Raw genomic sequence first — 26,861 nt, forward strand, 5'->3', positions numbered from 1 at the left:
ATTGTTTTATTTTTAATTCTGTTTATGTAGTGAATCACATTTATTGATTTGCACACGTTGAACAAGCCCTGTATCCTGCAAATAAAGTCAATTTGATCTTGGTCGATTAACTTTTTGCTGTGCTGCTGGATTGATTTTGCTACTATTTTGTTGAGGATTTTTGAATCTATCTCCATCAAGGATATTGGGCTGTAGTTTTCTTTTGTTGTTGTTGTTGTGTCTTTGCCAGATTTTGATATCAGAGTGATGCTGGCTTCATAGAATGATTTAGGGAGGAGTCCCTCCTCCTCAATTTTTTGGAATAGTTTCAGTAGGAATGGTATTAACTCTTCCTTCTATGTCTAGTAAAATTGAGCTGTGAATCCATCTGGTCCAGGGCTTTTCTTTGTTGGTGTGTTTTGAATTACTGGTTAAATTTCAGAACTCATTATTGATATGTCCAAGGTTTCAGTTTCTTTGTGATTTACTCTTAGGAAGTTGTGTGTTTCCAGGAATTTATCCATTTTCCATAGGTTCTCTAGTTTGTGTACACAGAGGTGTTTATAATAGTTGCAGATGACTTTTTGTATTTCTGTGGAATCTGGTGTAATGTTATCTTTGTTGTTTCTGATTGTGCTTATTTGGATCTTCTCTATTTTTTTCTTCTTTGTTAATCTTGCTGCTGGTCTATTGATCTTGTTTATCCTTTCGAAGAACAAGCTTTTGGTTTTGTTGATCCTTTGTATGGATTTTTGGGTCTTGATTTCATTCAGTTCTGCTCTGATTAGTTATTTCTTTTTTTCTACTAGCTTTGGGGTTAGTTTGTTCCTTTTTGTAGTTCCTCTAGGTGCGATGTTAAGATTATTAATTTTAGATCTTTCTAACTTTTTGATTTCGGCATTTAGCACTATAAACTTTTCTTCTTAACACTGCTTTGGCTGCATCTCAGAGATTTTGCTATGTTGTGTTTTGTTTTCATTTATGTCAAAGAATGTTTAAATTTTGGCCTTAATTTCCCTGTTTATTTCAAAAGTCATTCAGGAGCAAGTTATTTAATTTCCATGTAATTGTGTAGTTTTGAGAGATATTTTTATTTCACTATGACATGAAAGTATCATTGATATGATTTCAATTTTTAAAAAAGTTATTCAGACTTGCTTTATGGCTGTGCATATGGTCAATATTAGAATATGTTCCAAGTGCAGATGAGAATAATGTATATTCTGTGCTTGATGGGTCGAGTGTTCTATAAATGTTTATTAGGTCCAATTGGTTGTGTCAAATTTAAGTCCAGAATTTCTTTGTTAGTTTCTGCCTCAATAATCTGTCTAACGCTGGCAGTGGGGTGTTGAAGTCTCCCAATATTATTGTATGGCCACCTAGGCCTTTTTTTTTTTAGGCCTAGAATTACTTGTTTTATGAACAAGTACTCAAGACTCTTTTGATTTGCCTGCATTTAAGGCTGTGGCCTTCATAAAATGTTTCTTACTGTCTTCTGGTAAAATAGACTTCTCTGTGACTGATTCTGATTCCCCTCACTGACTGCAACACTGACTTTCTTCGATGTTGGGTGCATATATATTTATGATAGTTAAGTCATCTTGTTGCATTGAACCTTTTATTATATAGTGCCTTTCTTTGTCCTTTTTTACTGTTGTTAGTTTACAAAAATTATCTGACATAATAATACTGACTCCTGCTCCTTTTTGCTGTTTGTGTGATTGATCTTTACTTTGATTCTATAAATGTTGTTATGTTTAAAATGGATCTCTGGAAGACAGAAGATGTCTTTTTTTTTTATCCAACTTGAAAATTATGGAATGCTTCACACATTTGCTTGACATCCTTGTGCAGGCGCCATGCTACCCTTTTGTGTATCCTTCCAATTTTATTATATATCCTGCTGAAGCAAGCACCAATTGTAAAGTTTCCATTTAATTATCTTCTAGTTCACTGATCCTTTCCTCAGCTATGTCAAAAGTCTATCAAAGAGATTTTTAAAAATTTTCCATTAAGGTGTTTGGTATTTCTAGCATTTCCTTTTTTTTTTTTAAGTTTTTATCTCTGCTTACATTACCATCCGTTCTTGAATGTTGTCTGTCTACTTTTTTCATTAGGGACATTAACATATTAACCATAGCTGTCTGAAATTCTCTGTCTGATAATTCCAACATCTTTGTCATATCACAGTCTGGGTCTGATTATTGAATTGTTTCTGTAGTCTGTGTTTTTCATTGTGTTTAGGCATGGACTTTTTGCAGTTAAAGCTGAACATACTATATCAGCCAATAGGAACTGAGGTAACTAGGATTTTAAATGTGAGGATTTGTGTTAATCTGGCCAGGAGTTGTGACTTGTTTAATATTTGTTGAAGTTGTAAGTACCAAAGGCTTCAAAAAAATGTAGTGGCCTTGTTTTTGTCTCCTCTTTTATTTTAAGGGATTTCCTGTGTTCTGCCACTTACAACTAGTTTGTATCTTGCAGCTGTTTCAGCTGTAGTTTATTATTTTGGGGCTGCCTTGATGTGATCATAAGATATGAAGAAGAGGGTAACATTCTAAAATATTCTGAGTAAATCTCAGGCTTTTTTTGATTTGCCAGCACTTAAGGCTGTGGCCTTCATAAAATGTTTCTTACTCTCTTCTGGTAAAATAGATTTCTCCTCTATGCCTGATTTTGATTCCTCTCACTGGCTGCAACACTCTGAATTTCTTCCCTTGAATCCCACATTGACTATGGTTTTTGTTTTCTTTTGTTTTTCCTGTAGGTGAAACAGAAGGTGTGGAGTATAGGTTTCTCTGGTTATGTTTCACAATGGTTGCATTCCTCTTCCCAGACAGAGCTGAGTGTGGGTCTTTCTGAGATACTCAGTTTGAGAACCTACTGGAGTTCTTGAAGGGAAATATTTGGATTTGCTTCAAGTCTTATTTCTGCCTCTAATTTCAAGAAAGTTTGCCTGGTAAATGAGCAAAAATGATATACTAAAGTCTTTCTTCATACATCAACTCTAACAGGCAAACAAGACCCCTTTATCCTTGCTTTTTCCAATTCACTCTATATGCAATACATAATCTGCAATGGCCCTGGGACCTAAATGTGAAAGCTACAACAATTAACCTTCTAGAAGAAATGAAAAAGTAGATTATCTCTATGACTTTGGGGAACAAAAATATTTATTAAATAATATTGTAAAGCAGCAATTATTTTTAAAAGATTGATAATTTGGACTTTGTTAAAATTAAGAACTTTTATCCCACAAAGGATTGTAGGCAGAACTTCAAATCAATAAAAAAAAGGCAGGCAATCATATTTAAAATGGCCAAAAGGCTTAATCAGAAACTTCAAAATGGTAATGTTAAAGTGGCCAACAAACATATGAAAAAGTTCTCAATGCTATTACTCATCATGAAAAGGTAAAATTAGACTGTGAAATATTGATATATACTAACCTGAATCACTAAACTTGAAGGAATTGACAATGTCAATTATGAAGGAAATTGGACTTTCATATACTGCTAGTGGGAATGAAAGTGGTACAACTGCTTTGGGAAAATGTTTGGTAGTATCTAGTAAACATAGATATACCGTATGACTCAACAAATTCTATCCTGAGAGTATACCAAGAGAAACAAATACTTATGCTCACCAAAATATACTTAACAGCGATGTTAGAACATCATTCATAATAGCTAAAAGTTAGAAATTATTCTGCTGTGTATCAGAAGTACAAGGGGACAATACATGGTGCTGTAGTCACACAGTGGAATACTACACAGCAATGAAAATGAAAAACAAAACTATAAATGTATGTAATAGTGTGGATTAATCTCACAGACATAAAGTGGATTGACAAGTGCCACATACTGTATAATTGCATTCATGGAAAGCTCAACATTCAAAACAAATCTGTGGTGATAAAGTTAGAATAATGGTTGACTCTAGAAGGCCAGTAGCCTAGACACTGAGGAACCATCCCGAGCATTGAGAATACTCTATTGAGGTGACTGATTGCCTGGGTGTACACTTGAATAAACCTTATCAAGCTGTACATTTAAGATTTGTATATCTACCAGATAAAATTTATATTTTCATTTAAAAGAGACATTAACATTTGAGATTGGGGCTCTTAGATTTTCAGGCCCATCTCTGTTTGTGGAAACCAAGCAGGTGGAGAACAGCATGTGTATCACTATGTGGGAAGAGGTAATCAGTAGTTTCTCTGTGTCCAGGAGTCTGTGTGAAGGGCTGTCCTCTAATCTTGCTGTACTAAGGCGACTTCTTTTCACCCATCTCCTGCAAATCAGTTGAGAGTGGCAGTGCTAGTTTGCTTGTCAGTTTTCACTTGCACTCCCTCTCTCTGAGCTCGTGGGTGTTAATGTGACATGTGTGAAATGTCACCAAAGAAACGATCATAAACATGACTTCCCACAAATGGTATCCTCCTGCCAGAAAAACAAATGTAACTGTGGGGTGATATAATTTGGTATGGGCTGTGGGGGTTCTAATATGCAATAGAATAAATCCCAGATATTTTGTGAACTATGAGTCAGAATGAATGAGTACTTACTGTAATTTAATAAGTGGTACTTTAAAATTTGATGGGGTAAGGAGGAAAATTTGACTGAAGGGAGAAACAAAAAGGGAACCATTTCTCATTTTCATCTTCTGATGCCCCATTCTGAATGTGACACCCAGGACGTGTTTTCTGAGACCACTGGGTATATACCCAAAAGTTTGCAAGGAGTGTGTCTTAGAAAAGAAAGTTTTGCCTGCTGTGGAGATGTGGCAGTGCTGGACTGGAAAATGTTGAAGAACATGAATTTTCTTCATGTGCTGGAAGGCTTTGTTGGCACTGCATCCTCCTCTTAGATGCATGGAGGGCATGAGAGTAAGATTGGAGTAGAAGCAGAAATATGATGGCTCTTGGCACAGAACAGACAGGGATGCCAGCAATGCTTTCTCTTCTTGCATGTCTTTTCTCCTCATAAGCTGTCACTGTGGATATAGACCAAGCTATCTTCCCTGTAAATAGCCCTGATCCACACACTGCCCTGTCCCATAGGTGAGCCATAGTGTACTATTCATAAATAGAAATCAAGTGACTGGGCAAACTCAAATAATATGTGATAGAGACCGGAAGTGAAAGGAGATGGGAGTTTGACAAATGGGCATGTATTACACTGGAGGAGCTGCAGCTGAAGAAGAGAAGGCTTCATCCCCAAATGGGAAGGATGCCCATGCCATCCACATTCTTCGCTGAACATGGCTGAGTCCCAGATGGTTTCTCTGTGTATGCGGCCCGACTTCAGAGGGAGAGAATCAACGTGAGCTCTCTAATGTGATAGAATGCTCTAATTGGATTACGCACATTCTGAGTAAAGGCTGGTGGCATCAGACCTACTGAGGTACCAACTGTGTTTCTGAGAGTTAAGATGAAGAGGGCTGGTGGAGGGAGGGTGTGGTGTGGAGGATGCCAGGAGAGATGAGCATGTGGTGTGGATCAGAGAGGTCTCTCTGGGCTGCAGCTGTGCCTCCCTTTGACCTGTACAAGGTAGGAAGAGGAGGGATGAGTGCTGCCTGTTCATTTTTCTCCTTTTCTTTTTGAGCTCACATTTGTAGTGGGATGTTTCTCCTCATAGACTGACTCCTAAGTGTGACTGCAGATTAATCTACTCCATCAACTTTCACATATTCATCCACACACAAAACATAAAGCTTAGATATAGGATAAAAGAACCCACCTTGATCATCTATGAAACACGATGTGGGCCATGAGGCAACTGCACTTTCATAAAGGTTGCTTCAAGGCCTGTGTGGATAACATTTCAGGAGGACTGACTGGAGGCAGCCCTTCTGGGAGAACTAAAGCTCATCTATAAAATCTGTGCTCTGTTTCCTGGCCCCCTTCCTGACCCTGCTTGCTACTACCCACACATTTGTGCTAAGCAGGAACAGAGTTGAAGGGCTGAGGGTCGGATGTGTGTGGCTCATCCTAGTGGAAGGCAGGATGTTTGAAATTGGATCCACAATATTCCAAACTGGGAAAATGCCCATTTTTCACAGGATCAGGAGATGCTCTGGCAGCCTGGACACCTGCTTCCTGACCTATATGGTCTGCGGGCCAGTCGTGCCTGAGGAAGTCCAACTATCCACCGTCGAGTAGGAATCTTGCTCCAGCTCCTTATTCCTACTGCGAATTCATAGCATCACCTCCTGGCAATGGGGGAGGGGAAGAAGTGCTAACTGCTGGCTACAAAGTCTGGCCAGTACAGAGTGACTGTGAAATTGGTGAATCGGTGTCCTTAGATATAATAATTCTTTTCAGGGAAACTGCAGAGTCATGATTCTGAACATGTTCAATGGGAAATTTGTTTGTGTAAAAGACAGAAAGGCACATTGGTTTTGTCCTCTCTGGGAGGCATCCTCTTGACACTGGTCCATTCTTTCTGGCGCAGGAGAGATTTCTTCCTGCCTTTGCAGTTTTATGAGGGTGGGGGGTGGAGGGGTGAAAAAGAGGTGACTTTCCATGCTGGGGTCTTCCCGGGGATACCCCTCTTTGTTTTATTAAGTCTACGTTGACTCACAGAAGGAGAAAAGAGGGAATTGTTCCTACCCGCACAACGTGTGGGTAGTAGCAAGCAGGGTGAGGAAGGGGGTTTGTTTTAGATTTAAATAAAAGTTGTGGTGGTGATACAGAGAGTTCCTGTATGCCCTACACCCAGTTTTCCCCATTACTAACATCTTGCATTAGTGGCATATTTATCACAACTAAGGGACCAATACTGACATGACTGTTAACTAAAGTCCATGCTTTATTGCTATTCCTTTAGTTTTTACCTAGTACCCTAATGTCCTTTTTCTGCTTCAGGATCCCATCCAGGATACCACATTATATCTATTTGCCATGCTTCCTTAGATGACTCCTGGTTGTCACAGGGACTCCAGTTTTGATGACCTTGATAGTTTTGGGGAGTCCTGGTCAGATATTTTGTAGACTGCCCCTCTACTGGAAATTAATTAATTAATTAATTAATTTATTTATTTTTGAGATAGAGTCTTGCTCTGTCACCCATGCTGGAGTTCAGTAGCTCGATCTTGGCTCACTGCAACCCCTTCCTCCCTGGTTCAAATGATTCTCCTGCCCCAGCCTCCCAAGTAGCTGGAATAACAGGTGTACACCACCACACCCCTGATGACTTTTGTATTTTTAGTAGAGACAGTGTTTCACCATGTTGGCCAGGCTGGTCTCGAACCCCTGACCTCAAGTGATCTGCCTGCCTCAGCCTCCCAAAGTGCTGGGATTACAGGTGTGAGCCACCACCACTGGGAATCTATTGGAAATTAACTGCTGTTTTTCTCATGATTAGACTGGAGTTTTTAGGTTAGCAAGGGAAGACCACAGAGGTCAAGCATTGTTTTCATAATATGGTAGCAGGAGTGCATGCTGTCATCATGACTGATCACTGTTGATGTTGACTTAAATCACATGGATGAGGTAGTGTTTTCCAGGTTTCTCCATGGTAAAAGCGCTTTTTCCCCTTTCCATACTGTAGTTATTGACAAAAAGTCACTGTGTGCAGTCCTGATGGTGGAGTATCTGCATATATTATTTGGAATTCTGCAAGCAGGCCTCTTTTTAATCCTCTGAACCTTAGAATTTTGAATGCTCACAAGCGGTGGGTTGAGTGTGAGGTAAGAAAAATCAAGACGTTTAATTGGACATCTCTTGTATAACCTGGTAGCCAGTCTTAGATTTGTTGAAAGTGTGATCTTTTTTTCTTCCTAAGGTAAGGACCGGTTGGTGCTCTGGGAGGGTGTTTAGAGAACAGAGGTGGAATGGGCTTCTTTCCAGATCCCACGCATGAACTGTGGGCAGTGGCTTGGTTACCCCAAGTTCCTGAATGTTTCCCTTGCAACATGGAACAGGACAAGGAATATTGTGAAAGGGAAGATAGATATATGTTTGGTTTCTGGCGGAAAGGGACATTAGAAGTAGCCATGAGGGGCCGGGTGGCAGTGGCTCACACCCGTAATCCCAGCACTTTGGGAGGCCGAGGCTGGCGGATCACCTGAGGTCAGGAGTTCAAGACCAGCCTGGACAATATGGTGAAACCCGGTCTCTACTAAAAATGCAGAAATTAGCTGGGTGTGGTGGCAAGTGCCTGTAACCCCAGCTGCTCAGGAGGCTGAGGCAGGAGAATCACTTGAACCCAGGAGGTGGAGGTTGCGCTGAACCAAGATCGTACAATTGCACTCAAGCCTGGGCAACAGAGCAAGACTCTGTCAAAAAAAAAAAAAAAAAAAGAGGAGCCATGACAGTGCAGTACAAGGTGCTGGATCCTAACAAGATAAGGAAAGTGTCCAAGGACAGGGCCCAGCACTGGGATTGAGGAGGGCTGTGTGGAAGTCCATTCTCCAAGAGTGAAGTTCTGGTTTTCATTATCCTTCACACATGTGCTGACTTAATGCTTCTACGATGTGTGACCACTCTCCCATAGTGGCTGCTGTCCTCTCCCTGTACCTCCCCACCTCACTCAGACTCCACACCCCACTGGCCCCCAACAGCTGCATTCTGTCCTCACAGCTTTCTGGCTCTAATACCCCATGTAGGGCCTCCATGCTCATGGGGAAGAATGACACAGAATTTCCCACTACCCAATGCTTCCCCTTGTGTGATCTGGACAGAGAGAGGTTGGGGGTCTGAAACTTGGGCTATATGACAAAAAGAGGTGTTAATGTTTAAAATCTGAGAAAAGGCCTGTTTTTCTCAGATTTTTGTTCTTGAAAACAAAGCTCATGATTCCCTGAATAAGTTGAACTTATGGCAGACGTATTAGTCAACTTTAATAAGTTGTACTGCAGTATCAAAGACCCCCCAAAATTACATTGATTTGCAATCACTAACACCTATTTCTTCTTCATGTATAAAATAACAATGGTTGACTACTGCTTTGTGTCATATATCTTCTGGGATCTAGGTGGCAAACACATCACATTCTTACAGCAGAAGGAAAAGTCATCACACGTCTTTGGATGCATATCTTCAAGTATCTATGTGGTCGTGGCAACCATCACTTCAGCTCACATTCTCAAAGGCAGTTGTAGGCCCAAGCAGAATGTCTGTGAGACATGGAGTATATCGTTTTTACAGGGAAGGGTGAAGGAACAATGAAAAACAAGAATGGAATGAACAATTCATCCTGAGGCAGAATTCCTCTCTAGCTGTGAACTTGTGTAATTGAACAAGTTATACAAAATACAACGGTCATGGTATAGGATAGTCACTCCCATTTCACAAAGGAGTAACAGGAAAGAAGGAAGGGATGAATGGGTCCCCATCAAGTCCAAAATCTAGCAAGGTAAGCTCCATGAAATCTTAAGGCTCCAGAATTTAACTGTTTGAGGTCTTCATCAATTTTGGAAAATCCTCAGGCATTATTTCCTCAGATACTGCTTTGGTCCCATTTCTCTCTCTCTCTTCTATTTTGCAGATTCTAATTCCAAATATGTTCAAATCTTTACTGTTTCCTAAATGTCTCAAATATAGATTTTCAATAATTTGTCTCTGTAATTACTTGAAAATATTAGCTGTTGGTCTTTCTATGTATTATTCACTCTATTATTCACTCATACAAAGTTCTTAATTTTAGCTACTGAATTTTTATTTTTATAATTTGAGTATTTTATGCATTAGTCACCTTTAGAAACTTTTCATATTTTCATCTTTTTATAATTGTTTTTATAAAAAAAGATTTTGTCTTTTTAAGCAAACAAAACAAAAAAGACAAAGCAAAAAGGTTTTGTCTTTTTAAGCAAACATGTTATTTAAAATTAGAAATGGGAGTATCCACTTACCAACTTCCTCAGTACCTGTAGAAAAATTAGGTTGCCCGTTAGAAATAATAAGATGTACAGTAAAGTGTCAATTTAAGGTGTCAATCATTTAAAAAAAAATTAACCTAAAACACAGCTATCAATAATATTCAAGATAATTTTATGGGAAAATGACATTAAATTTCACTTTCATAAAAATACCAGTGAATGGTATTTGAAACCACTCACAGTACAAACCTGGTTACAAATATTGCTTCATTTCCCTTAAGTATGCAGAATCCACTCCCTCCTCTAAGTGCAACCCCAACTGTGTCATCTAATCACACCGTCAGACTTCAAGTCTTGGATCTCATAAGGCACTTTAACTTTACTGTATAGGTTCTTTGTTATCTAGAGATTTGAAAGATATGTTGGCTGCTCCACACACAATCACACAATCCACATGTAATATTGGGGCAGGGTAATCTCGATAAATACTCGCATTCAGAAAGGGGAAGGAAGGCAGCACTCAGCCATCAGTGCTTAACAAAAATTCTGAAATCTGTTCGGACAAACATTGTGAGGACCCCCAGCTAGTTTGTAGACAACCTTATTTCAACCATCCCAGTGTCTGCTGCCTTGGAGCAGGTCTCCAGTTGGTCATACTCTGAGATTCTTGGCTCCACACCCTGGGAAGTCCATCCTTCCCCATCCATTTTGTTGGCCACATGAGAATTGGGCATGAAAGAATATTCTCTTTTTGGGAAAAGAACAGAATATTGTTGGCTCAAAGGTAATTTTACTTCTCAAACAGCTACAGGCTGTTTTGGCAGTACAACTCTCTCAAAGCCTGATTAGTTTTTATTCTGCAAAATTCCAGTGTGCTGACAGTTATATCCACAATTGTTTTCACGACCTGTTCTACCTTAGCTTGAAGTAAGATGAAGTAAATTGAGGTAGCAGACTTCCAAGAAAGAGTCACACCCTTTGGCTTTTTTGTTCTCTGAGACATTCCGTATAAAAAATGTTGACTTGATTTCCCTTCATTCAATTCAGGGGTCATAACAAAGGGCATGAGGCCAAGTCCATGATTTGGTCTTTACTGTAACACTGAGTTTTGATCCTTGTTCCTCAATTTCAGCTTGCATCATTTGGAGGGAACAGTCAATTCCATCTTTTGACCTTGCTGTCAAATACACAATTTATTATCTGAAATTATCTTGTTCTTGTAATACCTTTTCTAAAGTAACCAACAGCAGCTAAAACATGCTAGTTGCCTTCAGTCTCCCAAACTCTTTGGCTAAATTCATAAGCTCATTCCAACTTATCAATACACATGTTGTAGCAAAATGCCTTATCAATAAAAACACGAGTAACTCTTATTTTCCAGGAGTTAATAAGAGCTTTGCAACTGCCTGTCTTCTGGACTGGAGATAAATGTTTTAGCTTTTCATTCTGGTGACACCTTATAACTGGTACTGATGTCTTTATTCATTCGTTTTCACTAGGTTATTGCTATGGTAAGAAATGACCCCCAAAATTCAGATACTCATAATTAATTAATTTCTTGTTTATATACGTTAGCTGTGGGTCTGGTGGGGTCAATTGCAGTTTTTTTGCATGTCTTTTGGGTTCTGGGATCCAGGTTGAAAGACGTGCCATTCTTATGACAGCAGGAACAGAAGCAATCACAGAAGTACGTGGTGGCTCTTAGGCTTATGCTTGGTTGTGGCATTCATAATTTCTTCTCAAATTCCATTACCTAAAGCATAGCACATGCCTATGCATTGGATGGGATAAGAAAATCTTCCTATAAGAAAGTGGGAGTCAATAACTGGTACCAATAATGCAATCTACTGCCACATGAGAAGGAGACGAGGAAGTGTCCCGATCTTGAGATATCATCATAGAGCCTTCATGAGTTATTTGTGTAGTAAATATAATTTTTGTACCTGTGTTCTCCACTTGTTTTTTTTTTTCCTAGAGCTAAGTAGTGGATACAAGGCTAGAGATACATGGAAAAAAGGAGGAGGCATCTCCTTGTCTTTTTCTCTCCTTGCTGGAACCAATGTATCCAAATAGACCCTTTTCTATCCTGTTGCTAGGGAGACAGAACAAAACATGACTCAACATTTACTCACTGTTAACCACCTGTTTCCCTGCTGACATGCACGTAGTCACTGGGCTTTGAAATGGATTAAGGCGATCCCTGATGAAGGTGCCTGTAGTTGTATAAGAATACACAGATAATCAGCTATTTTAAACAATTCATAAAATGTGAAATTAAAGAAGCAAGTGAATGGATGAGATAAATAAATAAGCATCTTCTCATGAACAAAAGGGCTGGGCCTTACAAAAAGCATTTCTGGCCACATAGTGTAAGCTGTGTCCTGTGAGTCTCTATCCTCATCCTCTGTGCTCATTCCTAGAACCATTTTCTGGCTTCAGAATGGGCACAGCTGCTGAGGACATGCTATGTGATTCACACTGTTACAAGCCAGAACATGTAAAACAGGGGCTAAGGTTTTTTAAAGTGGTTCTTTAGTAAAAGCAGTATTCAGGTCTTATTGTCCATATTTGGGTACTGACTACAAAGTTTAGGAGCCAGCACATGGGAGGATGCAGGTGGGTAAGCAGGGAAAGCCTATGTCTCTGATGGGGAATGCACAGTTTTTTGCTTGCAGTAAGAACATTCCTTCTGTCTACAGTCAGTCTTGACTCTCTCCAGAAAGATAGCTGGGATTGTCTCCAGGACAGTGTTAGCTGGTTATTTTCTCTGAGTCTGAAAAGTTATTTTAACCAGGCAATTTGGAGAAAACTTTATATAGCTTGAATTGACCCATTTATTTCTAATTTTTCTGAACGCTAGAAAAACTGTATAAGCACATTGCTCTTGGCATTCATCCATATACCACAGTCTATTTCTCAGTGATACTGGTCTCAAATACCGTGCACTGGTATTTTTATGGAACTGAAATTTAATGTCATTTTCCCATAAAATTATTTTGAATATTATTGATAGTTGTGCTTTAGGTTAATGTTTTTTAAATGATTGACACCTTCAATTGACACTTTACTGTACATATTATTTCTAACTGGAAAGCTAATTTCTCTACAGGTACTGAGGAACGTGGTAAGCTGACACTCCCATTTTTAATTTTAAATAACAACTTTGCTTAAAAAGGCAAAACGATTATAAAAGGAGATGAAAATATGAAAAGTTTCTGAAGGTGAGTAATGCATAAAATGCTCAAATTATAAAAATAAAAATACAGTAACTAAAATTAAGAACTTCATATGAGTGAATAATAGAGTGAATAATACATAGAAAGATCAACAGCTAATATATTAAAGTAATTACAGAAAATCTATATTTGAGACATTTAGGAAACAGTAAAGATTTGAACATATTTGGAATTAGAATCTGCAAGGTAGAAGAAAGAGAGATAAATGGGACCAAAGCAGTATCTGAGGAATAATGCCTGAGGATTTTCCAAAATTGATGAAGACCTCAAACAGTTAAATTCTGGAGCCTTAAGATTTCATGGAGCTTACCTTGCTAGATTTTGGACTTGATGGGGACCCATTCATCCCTTCCTTCTTTCCTGTTACTCCTTTGTAAAACGGCAGACTATCGTATACCTGTATGACCACTGTGTTTTGTATAACTTGTTTGATTACGCAGGTTCACTGCTGGAGAGGAATTCTGCCTCAGGGTGAATTACATCTCATGTCTTGCCTATATCCGATTTAGATATTTAGATATTTTAGACTTTAAAGTTAATACTGGAATGCATTAAGCCTTTCAGAGCTGTTGGGATGAAATGAATGTATTTTTCATGTGAGAAGGATATGAATTTTGGGGCAGGTCACGGGCAGAAGACATTAGACTAACTATATCTACCTCAAAATTTGTATGTTGAAAACCTAATCCCAGTAAGATGGTATTTGGAAATGGGACCTCTGGGAGATAATTAGACCATGGGGGTGGAGCCCTCATGAATGGCGTTAGAACCCTTATAAGAGGCCAGAGAGCTAACTAGTGAGTGAGAACTTTTGCAACCTAGAAAAGGGCTCTTAGCAGAACCAACCATGCTGGTACCCTGATCTTAGATTTCCCAGCCTCCAGAACTGTGAAAAAATATTTCTATTGTTTATAAGTCATCTACTCCATAATACATTGTTACAGGAACACAAACTGACTAATGCAGACTTCTTCAGTAAGAATAATCCCCAAGAGAAACACTGGAAATGTAGGAAGGCATGAAAGACAAAAGACTACATATGTAGGTAAACATTAATGGATATTGGTGTACAAGACAATGATACTAAGATCTAGTAGGATTCACAATATGAGTAGAATTAAAACGTAAAACAACAATAATGCAAAAGGCAGAAGAGTGGAGTTGAAGTATTCCATGTTTTTATCATTATTGGGAAGATGATAAAAGTAACTATTCAAATTAGGCTTTATTAAGTTAAAAGCATATTGTAATCCATTGTATAGCCAATAAGAACAATAAAATAAAATAATATTAAATAGAAATTTTAGAGTAAAAAATAAATGATTAAAATATTTGATTAGTTTTAAAGTGGTTAAGACATAAGAGAAGAAATAAATCAAGTGAAACTCAGATATAACACTAATTACATTAAATGGACTACTTACTGAAGAAAAGCCCCACAAAGATTGAAAACCAATTTTATGTTTCCACCTGATGATGTACAGAACTCACATCAGTCCCACGCTGGAAATAAGAAAGAGATTTACTTCACATTCATAACTTTTTTGGAACGCATTGGCATTCTAAGTTTGCAAAGGAAACTAGCCAAAGATCTAAGGAAAAACAGTGCCTAAAGAAAGATACTAGATGTAAACATGCTGATCTACAGTAAATGTAACCAGATGTCAGTAAAAATAATCCAGTTAGAATCTTGATACATGTGTACAGCCATTTATAATAGTATTAAAAAATCAAATACCTAGTAATAATTCATACTCAAATGTGCAAGACCTCTCACTGGAACCTTAAAATTTTATTTATATAAAAACATAAATAAGCGGAAATAAATACCATGGTCATGAATTGGAAGAATCAATATCATAAATATATCAATTCACCTTTAATTGACTACACATCCAGTACAATCCTAGTCAAACTTCTGGCATTACATTTCAGAAATTCACAAGTTGATTCTAGAATTTATACAGAAATATAAAGGCTGAAGAAAAACCAGAGCAATTTGAAGAAAAAGCACAAAGCTGGATAGCTTATACTACCAGATATCAAGGCTTGATTCAATACTGTATACAGTGCAGTAGTGGTACAAGATCATTGAACAGAGTACAGGCAAAGGTCTACACATATATGGCCGCCTGCATTATGACACAAGTGTCCTGTAAAGCAGAGGGGAAATAATTGTCTTTTCAACAATGTGCCTGAATCAATATGGAAAAATATCTCATATGCTCACTATATACAATACAAAATAACTTAGTACTGAAGTCATTCAGATCTAAATATTAATGGTAAAGCAAAAAAGCTTTTGCAAAATACAACATAAGAATAACTTCATGATTTCTTAAACAGGACGCTTGATGCGTATTCCATTCCTTGAGGGGATCACCAGCTTTAGTATCAGGAACAAAATATGAGAAAAAAGGCCCTCACCTCATTTCCACAAACAGTCCCAGTTTCAGACATCCTGGCTTCTCTCTGTCTAAATTACACAAGATTTATTCATCAACCAATATGTCAAAATCACCAAAGTTAAAGATGCCATAATGAGGAATTTTGGTGACAAAACTCCATTCCCCTTTTTGAGTTCCGGTCTGTGAATCTGCAAATGAGCATCATTTTTCCATTCATGCTTCTTCTTACAAACACCTGGAAAGAGCCAAAGTGCCCAGATTTTTGTATACAATGGAATACTACTCAGCAAAAAAAAAGAGAAAGAACTACTGATATATACAACAATATGAAAAAGCTTCAAAAACATTGTGAGTAGTAATCTAACACAAAATAGTACATACAATTAAATTACATTTATATGAGTTTTGAGTACAGGCAAAACTAATCTATTGTTAGGAAAAATCAGAAGAGTGGTTGCTGTGAATTAAATGGGAAGAGTATGAGAGTATTTTCTGAGTTGTTGGGAATTTTTCATATTTTGAAGGGTTTTAAGTTCCATGGTTGCATCCATGTGTCAAAACTCATCACTTAATGGTTGCACATTTCATGATAGGTGAAAGTTATCTTAAAAGTAAACAAATATTATGATCTCATTAATGATGTATGTAAGGGTGATGTGTATGCCTATCTCCAATTTTCTTCAAAATGTATCGAAAAGAATAGGATGAGTTGAATGGAGGGATGAATATGGGGATAAATACTTGGTGGAAAACGTATAATAAAATGTCAACTGTGGAATCTAGGTGGTAGCTACACAATTCTTTAAACTTCATTTGAAATTTTCATTACTAAATGGGAAAAAGAAAGGGGTTTAAACAAATTACATATTTAGGGTCAAGTGTTATATGCAATTAAATTTTTGATATTTGCTCTTTGGACTTTCACAACACACAACGTGGATTTTTTTTTTTAAAATCTTATCTTACTTTAGCTGAATATATATTCTGTACTGCCATGGAATAAAATTGGAAAACCTTATTTGGTAATACAGTCAAAACGATAATAAAGAAGGACAACTTATTTGTTAATGTTTTTCCATTAGAAGTATTTTTTTGTGAAAGATACTTTGAGGCAAAAATGATAGTACCTTTAATAAATATTGGGGCCAAAATATGTAATATTTTAATACAGGAAATGCAATTGAGGATATGCTTATAGTTTTTCATCTCTTATTTGGCTCATTTGTTTGTGTCTTTAGAGTAAATATGAGAGTAAAGTAACTACAAGCAGCAGTGTAGGATATTGGGTGGAGAGGAAGCCAGTAGGTGCAAGGGGTCTCACTGGGAACAGAAAAACATTCACAGCTCAGCACAGCATCCTCCACTGCCTCTGTGACTCCTGTTTAGCACATTACCTGATGGAGTTCTGGAGGTGAAGTTATTATGGAACCATGAATAAGAAGCTGAAAGTGATCCACGTCAGCTTCATTTCCAGATATCTTCATCTCCATCTCTTCCTGCCCACACCCTTCTCTTTCTGAGCATGCTCTTTGTGACCAAAGTTGTTCTTGGGAGCTGGGAATTAGAGCTCACTTTGGGGTTGTTGAGTGATGGAAATATCAATCACATTCTAACAATACATGATTTAAGGTACTAGATGTAAGCTTCCTGTAGCTTCTCTTGATTATTAGCGAGATTTTACAAAAATATCAGGACCTTCAAAATATGCAGTTGCCCTCGTATTTGCAGACCTGTAAAAACTCTTTCCTTTTTTTTTTTTTTTTTTTTGAGATGGATCTCGCTCTGTCGCCCAGGCTGGAATGCAGTGGCGCAATCTGGGCTCACTGCAAGCTCCGCCTCCCGGGTTCACGCCATTCTCCTGCCTCAGCCTCTCCGAGTAGCTGGGACTACAGGCGCCCACCACCACGCCCGGCTAATTTTTTGTATTTTTAGTAGAGACAGGGTTTCACTGTGGTCTCGATCTCCTGACCTCGTGATCCGCCTGCCTCGGCCTTCCCAAGTGCTGGGATTACAAGCGTGAGCCACCGTGCCCGGCTTTCTTTCCTTTTTGAATGGCATCTTCTGGTCTTTAGCATTCTGTGTTTAGCATCTACTGGGCCTGAAAACATTAACCTACAATATCAGACCTCCTACCTGTCTTGTACTTGGGCAATGCTGAGATTTTGGAAAGATGTGTGAGCATTAACAGTACTTTCTAGGTGACAACACTTCCATGGCACTTCTGAGCTGCAAGGTGCTGTTCTGAGGATTTTGTACAATTAACTCATTTAAACATCGTTAGAACGTTATGATATCAATAATATTATGTTCCTGCTGCAGATGAGACAGTGGCACAGAGGGGTTAAATGATTTACGTAGAGTCACTCTCCTGAGAGGCAGAATCAGGATTTGCACCGGCGTGTCAATGAGGCAGACTCTGTGTTCCTATCGGCCATGTTCTGCAGTTTCTCATAGAATCTAAAGTCACAATGAGGATGAGGCTTGGCAAGGGGTTAAGCAAGATGTAGAATAAAATGACAAGAACAGCTGCCCATGATCTATTTAAGACAAGGAATGGAAAATCCTGTGAAAGTTGACCAGGGGCGAAGTAAGAGCTCAGAGAGCCAGAGGGGCTTCTGTTGACCAAATGGCCAGAATAGCGGCACCTAAGGAATGGCCTTCCTGATCTCAGAAACCTGAGCCAGGCGCTCACCAGTTGCTCTCCTCACCCCAGGCCAAGGAGCCAGAGGGGAAGCCGTGGCTGCCTGATGTGATTGGGTTAGAGCCGCAGTTGGAAACTAGATATCTGGGGAGATGTAGTGTCCAGTGACAATCTAAGCAGGTTGAGCCCTCAGGGGACAGAGGTAGCGATGTCTAACCAGGAGAGGCCATATGCTGGGACAAGGCAGGTGGCAGCCCATGCTGCCAGGAGAGATCATCCATCAAAGATTCTTCCTCAATCCATCAGCTTCGTCATTTCAGCCCATGCTTTTCTCACATATCACTGTACAGGAGTGGAGAGGAAGGTTGTTTGTCTATTTTTCTCCCCACCTAGGTTGGCCCTTCTCTCCCCATGCACACCCAAAGCTCATGATTACTGGGGAGCTTTCTACTGTGCGTATGCTTGTTGAGGTTAATATACCTATCCATAGCTCTCTCGACATACAGCTCCTTGGTCCAGGACTTCGGGTAGGGATGTGCAGACATAAGTATAAAGAGAGCAAAATCTCTGATATTCCAGGATGTGAGCTGTGACCTGGAGAAGCAGTTTCAGGGGGGCAGCCTAAAGGGCTGATACTTGCACTTCAGGACAACCAAGTAAAGAAAACAGGATTGCCTAATAAATCCCAGCTCATGCCCTGTGTTCTCTGTTAGGAGCATTCCCGCCTCCTGGCCTTCAAGTCTCACAAACCATGGGGACTGACCAGCACTCATGGGATGGCAAGGACATGCTGTGGAACGTTAAAGGGTTCAACACTTCCTGTCTACACACATTTGGGATTGGCATCCCTAATTTTTCACATCTTTTTTTTTCCTGAGAGTAATAGGGGTGATCAGGAAACTCCTCTGGGCTTAATATGGGCCAGCAGGTTTTCCTGGAGCCTCTGCTCTGTACTCTGTGTGTCCTGTAGTGGGTCTTCATTGTAGCTATGCTGTTTCCACAGCTCTCAGCAGATGTGGGGAGAAGGGCAGGGGGCTGGAAAAGCTGGAGGACTTACCTGACCTTTCATCTCTTTTGGGGCAGCAATCATGTGTATTTTTGTTTGTTTTGTTTTGTTTGTTTTTTCCACGATGCAGACTCTCTTATTTGAATCCATGTAAGTTGCCCAATTCCAGTTACTTCTTAGCCTATCAATATGCAACCACAAAGATTTAGTTTTGAGGTGCCACTGTATCTGGTTAAGGTGTGAGGGGGAAATTAAACTCTGTTGGTCTCTGGTTTAAGATATGAAATAACCAAGTGGATGGAGTTTCATGAAGGGGTGCTAAGAGTTCTGTGGGCCTGGTGGAACCCTCATCAGACTGAGTGAAGAGTGAAGATATGTTGTGTGTTCTGACTCCATCCATTGAGGAGACATGGAGGCAGCAACACCCCAGCTGCCCTGAGCACATACAGCACTAAGATCTTGGCTTCTAAATACTATCCTCCAATAAAAGGAGACAGTTGGGAGGCTGAGGCAGGAGACTTGCTTGAACCCAGGAGGCGGAAGTTGCAGTGAGCCGAGATCACACCATTGCACTCCAGCCTGGGCAACAGGAGCGAAATTTAGTAAAAAAAAAAAAAAAAAGAGAGACAGGCTTCTTAAATAAATGGCTAATTCTAGGGCTAGGGCAAGAAAAAAAATACAAGGTGAGGCTAAAACATCTTGGACTGCCAGAAAGTAAGGAAGTTAAAAAAAAGATGGAGGCATGTTATAAGGACCCAGAAATAGACACAGAAGAGTTCCCAAGGGCCAATAAAAAGCTGCATCAACTCGAGCAGCAAAATAATTAAGGCTAGTTTTGCGATAACACAAATAATAAAATAAAATAAATACCCATGAGTTCATAATGATATAAAATATGATTGCATACATAAATAAATGGGAGATAAGGAGCAAATATTTTTTATAGAAAAATTCAAAAATTAAATGTAGAGACCTCCCAATGCTCATGGACTTAGTCAATATGAACCCATGTAGAAAGGACTTTTCTCTGCTTCACAATGTCTGGGGCCTCAACTGGGAAGATATCACTGGCTGAGAGTGAGTCAAACAGTTGGGGGCTGCAATCTTCTAGAGTTCCCTTCTCTTATATGGCTGGTGCCCTTCCATTTGAATGTGGGCTTAGTAACTTCATTTTAGAAGCATGGTAAGAGAAAAATAGACACTCAACAGTGGAGAAACCTGGCAGACACAATCTTAACCAAGCGGTCAAGGTTAACATCACCAGTGACATGTCATGTGGATATCAGATAACCCCTAATTCCATGTGATGTGAAGCAAACTATACCTCTTATTCTCTCAAATCCATCATCTTTGTTTAATAAAAGAATATCAGAAAGACCCAAATGTAGGAACATTCTACAAAATACCTGACCAGTAATCTTCAGAAGTGTCAATGTCATGAAAAGCAAAGAAAGACTGAGAAATTGTCAAAGATTCAAAGAGACATAGGTAACTAAATTCAGCATGGTATACAGATTTGTCTACTGGAACAGAAAATAGGACATTATTGGAAATCTCATGAAGTCTGAATAAAGACTCTAGTTTAAGATTTTGTACCAATTTTATTGTGTTGTTTTGGTAAATGTACCATGGTTAAGATGTTAACAGTAGGGGAAGATGGAAGAAGAGTATATAGGAACTCTCTTTACTAGGTTTACCATTTCTCTCTAAGTCTAAAGTTATTTCACATTAAAAATTTAAAAAGAGGTAATGGACTACTACTTAGCAATAAAAATGGAACAAACTTGATATATACATTATAGGTGAATCTAAAAAACATTACGCTGAGTAAAGAAACAAGACCAAAAAAATACATACTATGTTATTCTATGTACGTAAGCTTCCAAAAAATGAATACCAATTTACAATGAACAAAAGTATGTAAGTGGTTGCCTGTTGGTGGGATTTCGGGTGGGATTACAAAGGGACACAAAAATTTAGGGGGCAGGTATTGAAACAACTGTTATTCTGTTTGTGGTGATGATTTCATGGGTGTATACACATGTGAATACTCATCAAATTGTACCATTTAAACATATGCAGTTTGTTAATTTTACCTGAATACAATATAGATAAATAGATTGATGGATGGGTAGATAGATAGATGAGTAGATAGATGATAGACACAGAGACACATGGAATTAGTGAGGGTTTTTTTCTATTGCTATGTAATAACTACAGAAGGAGTGTTAAAAGTAGAAAAGTATTATTTTCCAACCCCAATATAATAACTGACTCAGGTTGGATCATTGGTTGAAGCTATGACCATCTGGTGAAAAGTCCTTTGGTATCAGAATATTCACATGGTCTCAAAACACCACTCTACAGATAACTTATCCATCCCAGAGGGGAAAATGGGCCTGTACAATGAGGTGGTGATCAAATCCCCCAGCACTGATGGAATGGAAACCTAGCATTGCATGTTTCCTGATATGATGGAAAAATAGCCCAGCATAACCATACATGTTGAACCTGAATCTAATCCTGAAGAAATGATCCAAAATGTGGAACATCCTACAAGACTGTCCTGGCCTCTTGGAAAACAATGTCATTTTTGAAAAAGACCTCTGTGGGTTGGGCAGAGGTGAGGACGATCCCTATAGATTAAAAGACACTAAAGAGACAAAACAGCCAAATAAAATGCATAAACCTTGCTTGGCTTCTGGATCCAAAAAATAAAATAAGCTCTAAAGGACATCTTGGGGCTGATAAAGTTTAAATATGGGCTGCATGTTAAATATTGAATTGCTATTAATGTTCTCAGATGTGATAGCATCATAGTTCTGTAGTAGGAAAGTAAATAAGTGAAGATAGATGATAGGTAGGTAGGTGGTGGATGGATGGATGGAGGGGCAAATAAACTGCTAATATGTCAAACTTAACAATGGGTGAATTTAGGCGAAGATATTATAGAGGTCTACAATCCTTTCAACTTTTTTGCGGGTTTGAAACTTTTCATAATAAATAGAGAGAAGGGGGACATAGCTTGAAAACAGCAGTGTTGTTCTCTTCTTGGCTGTGCAGCCTCTGCTCCATCCTTGCCTCCCTGTCCAGGTCACTGACCCCAAAGCCTCTTCCGGGCAGGCTCAGGATTGGTTGTTGTGAAGTGGCCACGTTGTCACCAGATTGTTTGAAATGGAGGCTTTATGCAGAGAGGTGGTGTATCCAGGCAAAAAGGGGAAGGCAGGGTGGAGGGAGGAAGGAGAATGAGGCAGTTGCCATGGAGCCCTAAAGGGCCCCCCTTTGCTGGAGCTTGACGCTTGTTTATATTCCCGAGAGGCTATGGAGGCGGGGAAGTGAGAGGAAGAAAAATGGGGGCTTAATTTGCTCTCACCGATTCCGGCCGCCCACGGGGCTTATTATCCTTGATTGCCTGTTTTCTGCTTTCTGTCACCATGGAAACCAGCAAAAAACGTGACTCTTCTCAGATTTACGCAGTTTGCTCGCTGAAGGCCTAGTCCCCACGTACCTGCTGGGCCTCTGCCGTGGGACGAGATCCCTGCGGAAGGTGTCTGTGCGAGGGCGTGTGATTAACTAGGGGCTACCGGGAAGTGTGCAATGAGGCAGCGGTGGGGGTGGCAGGACGTCTTTAAGGGGTTGGTGAGAAAAGAGTTGCCATCGGCTTCCTTCCTCAGGCCAGGCTAGGAACACTTGGAAGTATTTTCAAGGCTGGGGCTGGGAGCAGCATGCCGTCCTTCCGAGGACAGTGTGTGCTGAGGCAGCCCACTCCAGGGCAGCACGTCCCGGAATTTCTAAGTGGAGGCCCTAGGTAGAAACATTTTGTGGCTCATAGCTACAGATTTGGTTCCTGAGAACAGGTCAAGGTGACCCCATGAGCTGGAGTGGGGAGTCTGTGCTGAGGAAGGGCTTCATCGAGAGCAGCACAGCTTAGCACGAGGGGGGCCTCTGAGCTTGTGCTGCTTCTCAAATGCTGAGGATAAAATTGGCGCCAGGAATCCTCAAAGGGTTTGACCAAGAGAGTGGGGAAAGGTAGACGGGGTACTTTGGAAGGCAGCCCACAATACTGAGAGGAATTTTCTAGGAGTCTCCTGGCATATGAGGATTATCACAGTGTCTCTGCCACTTTCGTAGTTCAAGGAGCACATGGGGGTTGCAGGTGTGGGAGAGCAGGAGAGAGACTCTTCTTTGTCGTCGTTTGGCCTGCCTATCTCTGTCAGTGGCCCCATGGTGTTGTATTCACCATTTGGTGGTGGCATCCACAACTGGACAGGCTTCTGTGATTTCTGAAACCTGGAGGGGCTCCTTGTTTAGACAGTGGTGACCCTAAGAGTCCATGGCTTAAGAAATAGAATGATCATACTATCTAAAATAATCTACACATTCAGTGCAATCCATATCAAAATTCCAATGTCATTTTTCACAAAAATAGACAAAATATCTAAAATTTGTATGGAACCACAAATGACCTCAAATACCCAAAGCAATGTTGAGCAAAAGAACAAGGCTGGAGACATCATACAACCGGATTTCAAAATATGTACAATGCTTTAGTAATCAAAACAACATGGCACTGGCCAAAAAACAGAAACATCAACCAATGGAACAGAATAGAGAGCTTAGAAATGGACCCACACGCTTATTATGGTCAATTGGTTTTTGACAAAGATATCAAGAAAGCACAATGGGAAAAGGAAAGTCTTTTTAATAAATGGTGTTGGGAAAGTGGATATACACATACAGAAGAATGAAATTAGATGCCTATCTCACAACATATACAAAATTTAATTAAAAATGGATTAGGCCGGGCACAGCGGCTCACACCTGTTATCCTAGTGCTTTGAGAGACCAAGGCAGTGGATCACTTAAGGCCAGGAGTTCATGACCAGCCTGACCAACATGGTGAAACCTTGTCTGCTAAAAATAAAAAAAAAATAGCCAAGTGTGGTGGTGCACGTCTGTAATCCCAGCTACCCGGAGGGCTGAGGCACTAGAATTGCTTGAACCCGGGAGGCGGAGATCAGTGAGCCAAGATCGTGCCCACTCCAGCCTGTGCGACAGAGTAAGACTCTGTCTCAAAAAAAAGGGGGGGATTAAAGACTTAAATGTAAGATGCAAACTGTAAAAATACTATAAGAAAACGGGGGAAACAGCTCTGTGATATTGGTCTTGGCAATGATGTTTTTGGATTTGACCTCAAAAGCACAGGCAACAAAAACAAAAATAAGGCCGGGCATGGTGGCTCACGCCTGTAATCCCAGCACTTTGGGAGGCTGAGGCGGGCAGATCACAAGGTCAGGAGTTGAAGACCAGCCTGACCGATATGGTGAAACCCCATCTCTACTAAAAATACAAAAATTAGCTGGGTGTGGTGGCACGTGCCTGTAGCCTCAGCTACTCGGGAGGCTGAGGCAGGAGAATCGCTGGAACCTGGGACGCAGAGGTTGCAGTGAGCTGAGATAGCGCCATTGCACTCCAGCCTGGGCGACAGAGCGAGACTCCATCTCAAAAAAAAAAAAAATAGACAAATGATATTGCATCAAACTAAAACTTCTGCACAACAATTAAAACAACTAACAGAGTAAAGAGACAGCATACAGATTGAGAAAACGGTTTGCAAACCATACATTTGATAAGAAATTAATACCCACAATACATGAGGAGCTCCACTTGATTGCATGAAAAAAGTAACCCAATTGAAAAATGGGCAAATGACATGAAAAGACATAGCTCAAAAATAAGACACAGAAACGGCAAGCAGGTATATGAAAAACATGTTCTGTGTAACTGATCATCTGTGAAGTGCAAATCAGAACCACAATGAAATACCACTTTGTATCTATTAGGATAACTGTTATCAAAAGAATGAAAGATGAGAGTTGCCAAAGGGGTAGAGAAAGGGAACCCTTGCACACTCTTGATGGGAATATAAGTTGGTACAGCCATTACAGAAAACAACATGGAGGTTTCTCAGAACATTAAAAACAGAGCAACCACATGATCCAGCAATCCTACTAATGGGTATATGTTTAAAGGAAATGAAATCAGTATGTCGAAGTCATATCTGCACTCCCATGTTTATTGCAGCATTATTCACAAGAGCCAAGATATGAAATCACCTTATATGTCCGCTATCACATGAACGAATTAAGAAAATGTGATACATATACACAATGGAATATTATTCAGCCTTCGAAAAAAAGAAAATTCTGTTATTCTCAACAACATAGATGAACCTAGAAGATACTAAGGGAAATAAGCCACCAAGAGAAAGAGGAATATTCCGTTATCCCATTTATATATAATATCTTTTGTAAAAAAAAAGCCAAAATCACAGAAATAAAGAGTAGTATCATGGTTACCAGGAGCGGGGTGAGGGTGAGAGAGGGGGAATGAGGAGCTATTGGTCAAAGGGTACAACATTTTATTTGACAGAAGAAATACATTTTTAATATTTATCAAAATATTTATTAAATATAAATATTCATTAAGATATTTTAATATATATTGCATAGCATGGTGACCATAGTTAATGTATTATCTATCTTGAAATTGTTAATAGAGTTCAATGAAATGAATAATTAACAATAGAGTTAATTTCTGTTAACTCTACTATTCAATTTTCCTCACCACAAAAATTATAAATATGTGAGGTGATGAATATGTTAATTAACTTGATTTAATCATTACATAATGGTAAATAAATATCAAACATCACATTTTACTCCACAAATGTTTACAATCATTATTTGTCAATTAAAATAAATAAAAACAATGACGGGATAAATAGGAGGCTGGAATTGGAATGAATTGAGCTTTGGGGTGGGTGCTGGTTTTCTAGATATTTAAACAGAGGAAGCTGAATCTTAGGAACTTTTGCCCAGTTCTGATAAATAATGGGCAATGTTTCATCTCTGGGGTGTTGCTATTCCCTCATGTCCATCGGAAAGAAGTGTTCTGTGTGCATCTTCCTGCAGCGTATTCATCTGTGCCTCTGGGTTGAGAGCAGCCATCAACAATGCCATGCTATCTTTCATGGCAGTAATACTTTTTTTCAGCATGAAGTGTGCTGCTGCTCTACCCTTAGCAGCCCTGGCTACATCTAAATCTGAGGTGTCATGGTTTGGATTGAGCCGTGGAATCCGTGTGGCAAATGTCTGGTAAAGAAGAAACATGAATGGTTTTCAGGATTCCTGTTTAATTATTGTGATGAATCTGTGCTGGGAATTTCATGAGATGGTGCAGGGCAAAGGAGGCTTTGTGAAGTCTGAGTAGAGAGTACTAACAATCCTGGATGCAGAGATATGAGCCGTGTGCCTGATCAGCTACATTCCTCCTTTCAGGTTTCTAATTCCCAGAATCCCTTTCTTACCTCAGGGTGGGAACATGACCTTGAGATATGGCTTCAAGTGTCCGTTGAATGCATGTGTGCATGTTTGAGTTGGCTGTTTTCTGAGAATTGTTGTTGGCCAGGCCAGCAACACTATAAAATGGCAACAAGTGGCTCAGGAGTATGCCAGATAATAGGACACTCCTCCTTCTTCTAGAAGTCTAGTGGCACTCGATCACCTTATTTGGAGCTTGGTGAACAGTGGAACACTGTGGCATGCTGCTCGGAGAACCTCCTGCCCTTGTAAACACAGCCCCTGATCTCATTCTATGCTGCTTTGCCATTCTGTGTGGAGTAGCTCCTTGGCCAAATCTCAGTGTGGCTCTGTATTAGTCCATTCTCATGCTGTTATAAAGAAATACCTGAGACTGGGTAATTTATA

At 39.5% G+C, this 26,861-nt stretch overlaps 1 non-coding gene across 1 annotated transcript; it reads right to left on the reverse strand.

Annotated features, from left to right (window-relative positions):
- Nucleotides 1-1,788: 1,788 nt before the first annotated feature.
- On the reverse strand, nucleotides 1,789-1,895 carry LOC115835610. The gene has a single exon (XR_004030648.1). It is a non-coding gene; the product is annotated as a U6 spliceosomal RNA (small nuclear RNA).
- Nucleotides 1,896-26,861: the final 24,966 nt, after the last annotated feature.

This window comes from Nomascus leucogenys, chromosome 6, assembly GCF_006542625.1.
Source record: "Nomascus leucogenys isolate Asia chromosome 6, Asia_NLE_v1, whole genome shotgun sequence".
In the NCBI taxonomy this organism is placed as follows: Eukaryota; Metazoa; Chordata; class Mammalia; order Primates; family Hylobatidae; genus Nomascus; species Nomascus leucogenys.